The following is a 14400-nucleotide window of genomic DNA, read 5'->3' as shown; positions in this document are numbered from 1 at the left end:
TTCTACATGGGACCTAGTATCTTGACCAAATGTGAGAGATGGCTTTTTTTTTTTTTAAATGGGAATTCTAACTTTTGTGGTGATGTGTGAACTTTACTTGGACTTTTCAGTTACTTAGACATTTCCAAAACAGAGAGCATCTTTAAACGGTATACAGATTGCTCCGGGACTTGGATATTGAAAGATAATCGAAAGCTGTCAAGAAATTGAAGACTGTGGAATTTCCCTTTTAAATTGGCCGGTAATGACTGTCTCAAAGGAGGCAGATGGATACTGTCACTCTCCCATTAGACTATGGAACTACTTGTGCAGTATAGCCATTAGCACCGTCACTCAGTGTTAAGCTTCAGTTCCACAAAGGGTATTTGCACCTCACCTCTTTTTCAGGTGGATCCCACCTGATCGCTGCCTGAAAAAGCACTTGAAGAATGAAACCTACATTCCTTGAAATGTAAAAACAACTTGCCAGGCATTTGTTCTGTCTTTTTGAGCTTCTTTTAACAACTTCAGGATTCGAAAAGAGCAAAGTGGTTAAGAGAATTTGCCTGAACATTCACACCGCTGAATGAATATGATGAAAAAAACAAACGAAAAAACGCCAGGAAAAGATGCGTTAGATGAAAGAAACCGGCGCGTCTTTAAAGGAATTTCCCCACGAAAAAAGTTAATTTGAATCAACAGATCTTGGAATAATTTCCCCAATTGGATATGTTGAAAAAAAAATGTTTCTGTGCTGAGCTAATCTTGTAAATGTGCCCCTGCGGTGTACTGGGTAATGGCTGTGTCTGACCGTACAGGAACATGGTCTGATCATACCACAGCTCCTGGGCAGGGGGAAGCAACAGAGGATAGACAGGACAGCAGGGCATCACAGCTGACTTTCTTTGAGGTAAAACATTGCCCTCGCCTGGTGCCCTTTCTATATACTCTCTCTTGTATCCCCCTCTGCCCAGGAGCTGTGGTCTGATCAGACCATGTCCCTGTACGGTCAGAGACAACATTACCCAGTACACAGTAGGGGCACATGTATAAGATCATATCAGAACAGGAACATTTTTACTAAAAGTAAAAAAACAAACAACTTAATTTAAAACGTGACACATCAGCAAGAGACAAAAACTGCAGTGTCAAAAACGCAAGTAACCGAATAGGTTCAGAAAATGTACAACATCATAAACTCTCCAAGTACTCCTCTTTGGGAACGTGGCCTTGGCCTAGCTCAGGAAATTGTTCACCGGAGAGGTGTCCCTGACGCCAGGCTAAGGTTCAAGGCTGTAGGATTATTTTGCAATCCTGGGAAGGGGGGCTCTGTAGCCTACTGCAAGCAACAGGTCAGAGCGGCACACTTCAATTGTCATGCACATCACTGTGTTTTCTCACTGGATGTTGTGGTTTTTTTTATTTAATGATTGTGGGGTTACAAAACTTCCTTTTCCTGTTGACTCGTACCCCTTTAAATAAAGATATTACAGAAGGTTTTGTACAGATACTGAGGCAGCCACCCAAAGCCCCAGCAAGTGCTGTGCAAGGTTCCTAATTTAACTAAAGGAGTATTCCCAAAATTGCAAGTTCTCCCTTTATCCATAGGATAGAGTATAATTTTCTGATCGTTGGAGGTCCCAGTGCTGCAGAGCTTTCTTTACTGTAATAAAGCTCCAGAATGAGCTGGCCCTGTACTTGGCTTTGTCCAGCAGTCTCCCAGCCAATGGATGGAGCAGAGGTCCTGCATGTGCTCGTTTGGTCCCTTCAAAATGGGGATTTGTAGACTCCTTTTTTTTTTCTGTATTGATGTGACCCCTAAATATCAGCAAGTAATCCACATTCCACCGAATGGATATAAGATAACTTACACTTTTGGGAAAATGCTTTAAAGGGACTTGTGCATGATACCCAATGTTTACATATAAACTGAAACATCCGGCAAATGTATTCTTCAAATAAAAATATTTCTATTTGAAGAATAAATTTGTCAGGTATTTCAATTTATATGGGATTTTAGAGCGTGTGAGACTACCCTGACACCGAATTGAACTTGATCTGCTGGTTGCTGATTTTTTTTTTTTTTTTTTAATTACCGGACACTCACTGGTTTTCAGAACTTCTAATCTCATTTGTGTGATTTAATTTTCAAATTGTTTTTTTTCCCCAGTGTTTAAATCTGTGTAATGATATATCTGTGAATCATAACTTGACCTTCTAATCCCCACAGTCATTGATGTATTGTCCTGTATGTATGTGCGTTAGGCTAAATTATGACATCTATTGATTTAGCCGTAATGCAATAGAAAACTAACACAAGACTCGTATGAAGTCTCCCTGACGTAAATGATCCTGAATCTCTCAATAAAGGACTGCAGATCAGGAATAGCGGGCTTGGTGTGATTTCTTTAAGCACAGACCTACATAAAGTCTTCCTACAACAACCAGAGAACTCGTAGGAAACCCACGCAAACACGGGGAGAACATACAAACTCCTTGCAGATGTTGTCCTTGGTGGGATTTGACTTCAGCGCTGCAAAACAGTGCTAACCACTGAGCCACCCTGCGGCTCATAGATGACATTAGTCTTGAATATTGACCAGGTTTCTTATCTCTGGGTACGGCCGTATAACACATGTAGAAGAGAAATATGCTTCTGGCCATAGCAGTGAGCAGCAGGACTTTGGCTTCACCTGCTATGGATCTGTCGGCTCTTCTATGCCATCTTGTCGGATGCAGCATAGGATAGAGAACAGCTAAACTTGGGACATATATATATTTTTCTATGATTATACTTTCTATTTTCGGAATAATGCTTTATCCCTTATTCATAGAACAGAGGTCAACTTGCTGATCGCTGAGGTTGTGATGCAGGGACATCCAGCAATTGTCAGGGCTCTGTCCCCATCGTTCAGGGAGTCGGAGGGGCAAATGCTTGACCTTCGCTCCATTCCTTGTCTAAGGAACTTCTGGAAGTAGTTGAGGGCAATGCTTGGCTTTCTCTGTATATAGAGGGAGCTGTGAATCGCTGTATTTGGGGATGTAGGGTGTGCAGGACACAGGATTCCTGCTGAATGAAGGTGGAAAAACTCTACATTCATGAGCTCCTCAGTTTTCTGTACTGTCTGAGACCTGAGGAGTTTGTATGTTCTCCTTGTTTAGGTGTCTGTCTTCCCACACTTCAGAAGCATACTGAATGTAGATTGTGAGCCCCGGTGGGGACAGGGACTAATACAAGATATGGCAATCTCTGTACTGCTCTGCAGAATATTTTGGAGATATAGAAATAAAATAATCACTTCTATTATAGACACTATTTATTTTTGAAAAGCTTCACTTTAAATGCCTGAAAAAAAAAAAAAAAATAGGAGACCTGACAGATCCACTTTACCGAACTTCAGAAGGATGATTAGTTCTTTCATTATAGACCTTGATGACGTATAACTTTGCTATGCCGTGAGTGTTCAATCACTGAGATCCTTTATAGGAAAGGGACTTGCCACTTTGTCCTAGCAACCAGCGAGGGCTAAAGTGATCAGTCTTGCCAGGTGAATTACACTTTCTAGGGTATGCCATCACTTTGCCCCTTGCTATACACCTTAATTTCCTACACATCACTTCTCTACTACACCTAGGTAGTCTGCCAGAACAAATTACCGTTTAGGCCAATCACAGGCACTCGGCGCACTCTTGGCATGGCCAGACCGGTGAGGGCACCTTCCCACCAACTGGTTTTCCATTTACCTTAGCGTTATAGACCCAGAGAAGGGCAGTCACTTAAGGAAGAGTATGGTGGAAATAGAGGGAAAACAGGTAGGTGGAAAGGTGCACTGAGCTGTTTGGCCACACTAAGTGTGCACCTTTGCTCTGTGTGAACAGTCATTTTGTGCTGACAGACTTCCTTTAAAGGGGTTTATCCACTACTAGGACAACCCCCTCTTAGACTAAATGTCCAGCCCTATAAAATAATAAAGCCTATGCTCTCCTCCCACGCCGGCTCCATTCCAGTGTTCTCGACATTTGCGGTCCTGGGGCTATGATGCAGTAGAATGGCACTGGGCATCATGTGTCAATCAGTGCTGGCGTCACTCTCAGCCTTCAGACAAACTGAAAATGAAGAGGACGTCCGGGCTGCAGCTGATCCCTGGCTTCCTCTGTATGTTCAGTTTGTACGAAGGTGGACCCAGTGATGCCAGCGCTGATTGGGCACCGGGCATCATGTCTCGTTCCACCGCATCACAGCCCCGTGGAGAGCGAGTGCCAACACCATGAGACCGTGGGAAGGGAGTATAGGCTGTATTATTTTATCGAGGCCGAATATCTAGTTTAAGAAAGGGTTGTCCTAACAGTGAACAAACCCTTTAAAGAATAAACGAGAAGGTGCTGTGTAATGTCACCTGTCTACCACAGATGGCCTTCTTGGAGTTACAGATTGGCCATGAACATGTGATGAGCAGTGGTTTAATTCCATTGCATATGCCAAGTGCCTTAATTCTAGCTCGACAAAGATGTAAGCGTGGAAAGGGCGGGAATTGAGCGTTGGTTTCAACAGGTTTTTTTTTCCCCATACTGCACTGTATACCAGTATAATATACTGGGAAAAAAACAATTCTCACAATAGATTTTTTTTAAACAATTTTCGAGGCAGTTTCCCATGTACAAACGAAGACGTGTGAGAATGTTTGTGTGAGTGAATGAGAAGTTTTATTAACCCCTTAGTGATGGAGCCAAATTTTTGAAATCTGACCAGTGTCACTTTGTGGTAATAATTCTGGAAAGCTTCAACAAAGCCCAGTGATTTTGAGATTGTGTTTTCGTGACACATTATACTTTATGATAATGGTAAATTTAGGCTGATATGCTTTGTGTTTATAAAAAATATCAGAAATGTGAAAAAAATGTTACAAAATTAGCAATTTTCAAACTTTGATTATCCCTTTAATCCAGATAGTCATACCACAGCAAAACATTAATAAATAACATTTCCCACATTTCGGCTTTACATCAGCACCATTTGCAAAATGGTATTTTATTTTGTTAGCATTTTAGGAGGTTTAAAAATGTAGCAACAATTTAAATTTTTTTCAAGGAAATTTGCAAAATGTATTTTTTTTTAGGGACCTATCCATGTTTGAAGTGAATTTGGGGGTCCTATATATAGGGAAATCCCCACAAGTGATACCATTTTAAAAACAGCACCCCCTGACATATTGAAAACTGCAGTCAGGTAGTTTGTTAACCCTTCGTGTGATTTTCAGGAATTAATGCAAAGTGGCATGAGAAAAATGAAAATGTGTATTTTTACCACCTAAATGTCACTAACTTCTGAACAGATTACTACAGCCGTCAGACTCTAAGGCCGCTATTTGGTCATGAATTGCCATGGCAAACATCAGGACCACACAATCATGTTCTGAGACCACCAATTGGTATAAAGAGGAAGCCCCCACACTCTGTTAACCATTTATAATGATGTAGTCACTACTGACAGCAGCATCTAAGGGGTTAAATAGATTTGGATGGTGCAAACACTGATCATGGCTGATACAGCAAGTTGTCAGCTATAGTGGACAGCCGACAGCTGCTGGATTGCCACCTGTATGGGGATATAAGTCTCTTATATCTCAGGTCAGTTAAAAGGCGTATTGGCAGTCACTGACTGATTTTACCATGTAACCAAACATGCAGTGTAACTGTTTCCACAGTAGTCCCAATGCAGGTACATCGTTTTACAAAACCTTGTTTCGTTGGCTTCCTAGTATAACTATTAGATTTTGCAGCAGCTTCTCAAGGAGATTTACCAATTCCTTGGACATTCAGTCATCAACAGTGGTGAACAAATTCTCAGGTTTAAGAGTTTCTGATGTATAAAATGAAGTTAAATCTAATGCTGAGCAACCTGTCAGACTCGCATCTACTGAACAACAAAGGAAACAAAATCAGAAACGGAAGTGGAGCAAATTATTTAAAAGTAAAAATCTACTGCTGAACGCCATGAATGTTCACAACAGCCTCCCTGCCAACGGAAACCATTGATAGACCATAGATGAGGTCGGCAACTTACACAGCAATCAGTAAACCATAACACCGCTCTGCAGCCACTATTATTACATCGTGCGCCCAACTCAACATGACAAAGTTGCTAAAAAGTCTTCTGACAACATCTTCCCACCATCAGTACTTGTTTCTCCTCTATCTTCACCCTTGTCTGGCTCTATAAAGCCAGTACTGTCAATCAAAGAAAAGATGGAGGGCAAACAAGTTGGTGGGAAGGTGCAATTAAATGTTTGGCCACACCATATCATTCTGTGATAAGAGTCACTTTAAAGGGACATCACAGAATCGCAGTTCCAACAAAGTACAGGCGCTCGGTGCTTCACAGCGGGGCCAATCATTTAATTATTCCTTCCCACCTACTTGTTTTCCTTTTATATTCTCCTTTCTCTGGCCCTATGAGGCCAGAGCTGTCAATCAAAGAATAGGGGAGGTGTAGAGGGGGGGGAGAGGATTCACAAGCCGGTGAGAAGGTGTATTTAAATGATTGGCCCCTCTACCGAGCGCCTGTGCTTGGTTTAAACAGTCCTTCCATGCTGACAGAGACCCTTTAAGTTTTATTCTCGGTGCAGCTGTTTACTTCCAGTCATTGGGGCAGTGCAGGGTGCTGTTAGTCACCGCTTACTAGACAGTGAGCGTGCTGCAATCGCTCCTCGGCTCATTAACAGACTCCTCTGCAGATACACACTGCAGACAAGCTGTCAATCAAAGTGCTGGGAGTCATTACAGCTGCACTCATTATCTACACCGTGTTCCAGATTATTATGCAAATTACATTTTTCTCGGATTTTCCTAAATGGTCGGTGCAAATGAGTCAGTCTAATAAGTCATCACCCGTTAGAGTATACATCAAATTTTATTGAAGAAACCTCCCAATGATAACAGTATAATCTCCAAAATGAATTAAAACTCAAAATGCACTGTTCCAAATTATTAGGCACAGTAGAATTTCTAAACATTTGATATGTTTTAAAGAACTGAAAGTGCTCATTTGTGGAATTTGCAGCATTAGGAGGTCACATTCACTGAACAAAAAAGCTATTTAACTCCAAAACCTCCTAACAGGCCAAGTTACATGTTTAACATAGGACCCCTTCTTTGATATCACCTTCACAATTCTTGCATTCTTGAGTTCTTGGAGAGTTTCTGCTTGTACGTCTTTGCATGAAGTCAGAAAAGCCTCCCAGAGCTGCTGTTTTGATGTGAACTGCCTCCGACCCTCATAGATCTTTTGCTGGATGATACTCCAAAGGTCCTCTATAGGGTTGAGGTCAGGGGAAGATGGTGGCTACACCATGAGTTTATCTCCTTTTATGCCCATAGCAGCCAATGACTCGGAGGTATTCTTTGCAGCATGAGATGGGGCATTGTCATGCATGAAGATGATTTTGCTCCTGAAGGCACGTTTCTGTTTTTTATACCATGGAAGAAAGGTCAGTCAGAAACTCTATATACTTTGCAGAGGTCATTTTCACACCTTCAGGAACCTTAAAGGGCCCCACCAGCTGTTTCCCCATGATTCTGGCCCAAAACATGACTCCTCCACCTCCTTGCTGACGTCACAGCCTTGTTGGGACATGGTGGCCATCCACCAACCATCTGGACCATCCAGGGTTGCTTGACACTCATCAGTAAACAAGACTGTTTGAAAATTAGTCTTCATGTATGTCTGGGTCCACTGCAACCGTTTCTGCTCATGAACACTGTTTAGGGGTGGCCGAATAGTAGGTTTATGCACCACAGCAAGCCTTTGAAGGATCCTACACCTCGAGGTTTGAGGGACTCCAGAGGCACCAGCAGCTTCAAATAACTGTTTGCTGCTTTGTAATGGTATTTTGGCAGCTGCTCTCTTAATCCAATGAATTTGTCTGGCAGAAACCTTCCTCATTATGCCTTTATCTGCATGAACTCTGTCTGTGCTCTGTTTCAGTCACAAATCTCTTCACAGTATGATGATCACACAGTTTTTGTGAAGTATCTAATTTTTTCATACCTTGTCTGAGGCATTGCACTATTTAATGCTTTTCAGCAGCAGAGAGGTCCTTTTTATTTCTCATATTGCTTGAAACCTTTGGCCTACTTAATAATGTGGAACATGATTTTTAAGTAGTTTTCCTTTAATTAGCATCACCTGGAAAACTAATTATCACATGTGTTTAAGATTGATTTCAGTTATCTATTGAGCCCTGAGACACAATACCATCCACAAGTTTATTTGAAAAACAAAACAATTAAATCTTTATGACACTTAATTACAATTTGCATAATAATTTGGAACACAGTGTAGAGAGCACTGACTGCAACCGTTCCCCGCATCGCCCCAATGACTGGAAGGGAGCGGCTGCAGGGAGAATAAAACGCTTTCTCCCCATAGCTGCTACTTCACGAAGCCGACTCCACAGGATTTAAACACTATTTGTAGATCACCACTCTGTCATATCCAGAAAAGCTATTTACCTGCAGATAGATTCCTTTTAATTTCAAAGACCTAATCAATAAAATTTACATACTTTGAAGTCAGCACATATAGTGAAGTCCTATAAACTTAAAGAAGTACTCATCCTCTCATCAATACATTGCATCATCATATTATACAGCACTATGTACTTACAATTGCTCATTTTGCCGTTCTACCCAGCTAATTATTCTTTTACATTATATATCACAAGGTTAAAAAATGACTAGCTAAATTCATCTAAGCTCTATGTAGAAATAGGAGGTCATTTTTCTTCTGCATGACTCATGAGTCACTGCAAAAGTCTCTGGCAGTGGTGCTGGGTCAGGAGTTGAAAAGGGGAATTGTGGAGGCAGGGAAAAGAGACTTCCTGTTAGGCTACTTTCACACATTAGGTTTTAGTTGTCAGGCTAAATCCGGCTAAATTTCAAAAAACAGGATCAGGCGAATGTTGCCGCCGTATCCGTTTTTTCCCCGTAGACTTGTATTAGTGCTGGATTGCGCCAGATAACATTGCGTTTCGTCTGGTTTTCGCTGTTTCCGGTTTCTGGAAAAAACTTCCGTAGCAATGTTTTTTGTCTCCGGCAAAAAAAGCCAGAAGCGCCGGATCTGGCGCTTCCGGCTGTTTGCTGGAATGGAAGCCTATGGAAGCTGGAAGGTGCCGGATCCGAAAAATGACGGATTCCGGCTTTTTAAACTGAGCATGCTCCAAATTTTTTTTTTATCCAATAATCTAGATATGCTAGCCAGATGCGTCGAAAAAAACTGATCCGTCACATCAGTTTTTCCCAGTCTGCGCCAGATCCAGTTTTTCCAACATTCACACATCAGGATTTTTGCATCAGGCACAATCCGGCGAAAGTAGCCTTACTACAGAGAACAGAGAAAAGAGAATAATAAGCTGGATAGAAAGGCTAAATGTGCAATTGTAAGTACTCAGTGCTATATAATATGATGATTGCAATATATTAAAGAGGATATAAACTGATGAGAGGAGGAGTGCTTCTTTAATTCCCGAGGCTCTGAAAACCAAAACCAGGAAAATAGAAGGACCATTTATGTTTGTCTTCTTCATGGTTTACTTACAGGAGTTGTCCAGGACTTTTACATCACTGGGCTATTCTAAGGCAGGGTTCACATTGCGTTGCTGCAGTACGTTCAACGCATGTGTTAAACGAACTGCACCAACACTATTGCCTTGTAAAGATTGCGTTATGCGATCGCGCAGATGCTCCATCTGTGCCATCGGTGACCGACCCGGAAACGCTGCAGCCCGCGTCCGAGGGTCCATCACAGAATGACGGCACATCGCGAACGAATGCCGATTATGACGCGTTAGTGATGCGCTACATAGTGGCAGTCAATGGGTGCGCTAACGCATCCGTTACATAGCATTAGTGCCGCTGTGTAACGGATGCCGTCAGCGTATTACCATTGACGCAATGTGAACCTGGCCTTGGGATAGGTTATGATCTGATTGGTGGGGGTACGATACCCGGAGACCCTTCCGATCAGCTTTTTTCGTGCTCTGTTGCGGAGCTGCACAGCTCCATAAATGGTATTGTGGCTGTGGTACTGCACATTGCCCCTATTGATTAGAATAAGAAGCTTTGACGAAACTCGTTTGCAGCTTCACAACTGGGCACATCTGGCTGACAGCGGGAGCTGCTGATGGGTGGGTGTCACTGGTGTCGCACCCCCACCAATCAGATATTGATGACCTATCCTAAGGCTAGAAACCGCTCTCCACAGGCGCAGAGTTTACTGCCCTCCCGCATCGTTGCTTCATACTTTAGTCCTCTTGAAATCCACTATACTGAGTAAGGAAGGGCAATATGACTGAAAAGCTTATTTCTATGGCTTGCCTGCACTAAATAAAATTATTCATCTTGCAAATTACTCTGGAATGCCAAGTTATCCACATTTCGCTATCCAAAGGATGGGACATGGACAATCCCTTTAAATATTTACATCTTTTACATTTGCATCTCACCACCTGTGCGCTTGACCCGCTCCCATCCCACCTCATCCCAAACCTCACCACAGTCTTCATCCCAACCCTAACCCACCTCTTCAACCTATCACTAACAACTGGTGTTTTCCCCTCAAGCTTTAAACATGCCTCCATCACACCTATCCTCAAAAAGCCATCTCTTGACCCATCCTCTGTATCTAGCTATCGCCCTATATCACTTCTCCTCTATGCCTCAAAACTACTGGAACTACACGTTTACCTTGAACTGTCCTCCCATCGCTCTTCTTGCTCCCTCTTTGACCGCTTACAATCTGGCGTTCGGTCACACCACTCCACTGAAACTGCCCTAAGGTCACCAATGACCTTTTAACTGCCAAGAGCAAGCGACACTACTCTGTCCTCCTCCTCCTGGACCTGTCCTCTGCCTTTGACACAGTGGACCATTCCCTGTTACTACAGACCCGTTCATCCCTTGGCACCACAGACTTGGCCCTATCCTGGATCTCATCATACCTAACAGACCAGACATTCAGCGTCTCCCACTCACACACCACCTCCTCACCTTGCCCCCTATCTGTCGGAGTCCCACAAGGTTCAGTCCTTGGGCCCCTGCTCTTCTCCATTTACACCTTTGGCCTGGGACAGCTCATAGAATCTCATGGCTTTCAGTATCACCTCTATGCTGATGACACACAGATCTACATCTCTGGACCAGACATCACCTCCCTACTAACCAGAATCCCTCAATGTCTGTCCACTATTTCATCCTTCTCCGCTAGATTTCTGAAACTTAACATGGACAAAACAGAATTCATCATCTTTCCCCCATCTCACGCGACCCAACACCCCCCCCAACGAACCTATCCATTACAGTAAATGGCTGCCCACTCTCCCCAGTCCCACAATCCCGCTGCCTTGGGGTAATCCTTGACGCTGATCTCTCCTTCAAACCACATATCCAAGCCCTTTCCACTTCCTGCCGACTTCAATTCAAAAATATTTCACGAATCCGTTCATTCCTCAACCAAGAATCTGCAAAAACCCTAGTCCATGCCCTCATCATCTCTCGCCTTGACTACTGCAACCGCCTGCTCTGTGGCCTCCCCTCTAACACTCTCGCACCCCTCCAATCTATTCTAAACTCTGCTGCCCGACTAATCCACCTGTGCCCCCGCTATTCCCCGGCCTCTCCCCTCTGTCAATCCCTTCACTGGCTCCCCATTGCCCAGAGACTCCACTACAAAACCCTAACGTACAAAGCCATCCACAACCTGTCTCCTCCATACATCTGTGACCCCGTCTCCCGGGACTTACCTACACGCAACCTTCGATCCTCACAAGATCTCCTTCTCTACTCCCCTCTTATCTCCTCTTCCCACAATCGTATACAAGATTTCTCTCGCTCATCACCCCTACTCTGGAATTCTCTACCACAACACATCAGACTCTCGCCTACCATCGAAACCTTCAAAAAGAACCTGAAGACCTACCTCTTCTGACAAGCCTACAACCTGCAGTAACCACCGATCGACCAAACCGCTGCATGACCAGCTCTATCCTCACCTACTGTATTCTCACCCATCCCTTGTAGATTGTGAGCCTTCGCGGGCAGGGTCCTCACTCCTCCTGTACCAGTCGTGACTTGTATTAAGATTATTGTAATTATTTTTATTATGTATACCCCTCCTCACATGTAAAGCGCCATGGAATAAATGGTGCTATAACAATAAATAATAATAATGGGACAGTACTGCAATGCTCAGTATCAGAGAAGGCGAAGAAAGGACGGCACTACTAAAAGTTCACAAGGAAGCCATATATAGGCAATGTACGAATCAGCTGTTTTCTTGACCTTTGACCTCTGTCCATGCCTCCTGAGTGGCTAGATATTCCCTGTAGATATTACCCAATGTGTATTCATAACCTGTTTGATATAGTTTAGACTAATAAATGTCCGCAATCTCTTATGTCTTGTCTGGTTCTATGGTATGATTTAATAAATGATAGTATTCTTTGGGGTGTACTTATCTAGAACCCCCCGTGTGTTTACACACGATGTGTTTTTCATGTTTTGACCACGATATCAAAATCAGATCTTTGGTAAAATCCTACAACTGAGAATGAAAAGCTACTGCACAAAACACAGAACATTAAATAAAGATCACGTTAAAGGGAATCTGTCGGCATGTTTTTGCCCTGTAATCGAAAGACCATATGAGGTAGGGGTTAAGACACTGCTGTGTTCCTTCTCAGGCTGTTTTCTGTTGTTTACTTACAGTGAAGGTTTTATCACTAGGACATTATCATTGCCCTGGCTAGCTGTCTCCTGCCAAGTCATCCAGCCATGCCCCCTCCTGTGATAAGCAGCTCCCTGTCAATGGACAGAAAGCTGTGGTGTGAATGGGGTTAGCTTTCTCAACTTTTCTCCATCCTACATCTAAAGGTACCGTCACACATAGCGACGCTGCAGCGATACCGACAACGATCCGGATCGCTGCAGCGTCGCTGTTTCGTCGCTGGAGAGCTGTCACACAGACCGCTCTCCAGCGACCAACGATCTCGAGGTCCCCGGTAACCAGGGTAAACATCTGGTAACTAAGCGCAGGGCCGCGCTTAGTAACCCGATGTTTACCCTGGTTACCATCCTAAAAAGTAAAAAAACAAACGCTACATACTTACCTACAGCCGTCTGTCCTCGGCGCTCTGCTTCTCTGGTCTGGCTGTGAGTGCCGGGCAGCCAGAAAGCAGAGCAGTGACGTCACCGCTCTGCTTTCCGGCTGACCGACGCTCACAGCCAGAGCAGGAGGAGAGCAGAGCACAGCGCTGGAGGACAGACGGCTGTAGGTAAGTATGTAGTGTTTGTTTTTTTACTTTTAGGATGGTAACCAGGGTAAACATCGGGTTACTAAGCGCGGCCCTGCGCTTAGTTACCCGATGTTTACCCTGGTTACCAGTGAAGACATCGCTGAATCGGTGTCACACACGCCGATTCAGCGATGTCTACGGGGAGTCCAGCGACGAAATAAAGTTCTGGACTTTCTTCCCCGACCAGCGACAGCACAGCAGGGGCCTGATCGCTGCTGCCTGTCACACTGGACGATATCGCTAGCGAGAACGCTGCAACGTCACGGATCGCTAGCGATATCGTCTAGTGTGACAGTACCTTAAGAACTGATTGTGTCATAACAGCTGCTCCCAACAATCTAAGTGATACATTGTTAGAATCAGGGTCTCCGCTCTTACATTATGCTGCTCTCAGAAGACGCAGCAAAAACCTGACAACAGATTTCCTTTAAGAATGTTGGCAGCATAATTTTGGGGTTGTGTTGTTGACATTTGATCATGTGACTGTCTACCTACTGCCAGCCATTTCTCGTAGACACTGTCACTGTAGTGAGCGTGAAAACACTAGATTCCTTGAGCTATTGTTTACAGAGTGTGGTGACAAAATATTGGTTTAAAGATGAGCTTGGATACCGGAAAAATAAATTTCTCCTTACCAGTGTCCCAAATCTCCAGCTGGATCTGCTCTGTAACAAGTGAGGAATAAAACCCTCTGCATCAGCCCTGATGATCAAATTGTCTACCACTGTGCGTTTGTTTCTATATAAAACTCATGAGTTCAGAGACACAAAATCCATTGTGTGTGTTATTGGGATCCGCTCCTGGAAGGTGCTGGTCACGATATCACTCGTATCTGTGTATAAACCGAATCAGAACAGTCCATGTAGGTTGTGTTCCATTTTATGAAGCTGTTCTCCTTAAATCACTTTATTGGCATAATACACGTCACTCCAACCATGTAATAAGTGGGAACTATGTGAATACCTCTCTTCAGCAGGTGGCTATATAAATGTTGGCAGTCATCTCTTGCCAATTTCTACTATGGAAATTTCCACTAAGTCTTCAGCTCCTCACCTAACATGACCACTTCCAT

General features: G+C 43.5%; 1 protein-coding gene across 2 annotated transcripts in view; it reads left to right on the top strand.

The window, feature by feature from the left end:
• Nucleotides 1–14400, top strand: part of SLC11A2 (solute carrier family 11 member 2) — a 77799-nt gene that overhangs the window by 60229 nt on the left and 3170 nt on the right. The window lies entirely within an intron of this gene.

The sequence above is a fragment of the Ranitomeya imitator genome, chromosome 3 (assembly GCF_032444005.1).
Source record: "Ranitomeya imitator isolate aRanImi1 chromosome 3, aRanImi1.pri, whole genome shotgun sequence".
Lineage (NCBI taxonomy): Eukaryota > Metazoa > Chordata > Amphibia > Anura > Dendrobatidae > Ranitomeya > Ranitomeya imitator.
The sequence above is the reverse complement of the archived record's forward strand: the minus strand, read 5'-3'. Positions and strand labels throughout refer to the sequence as shown.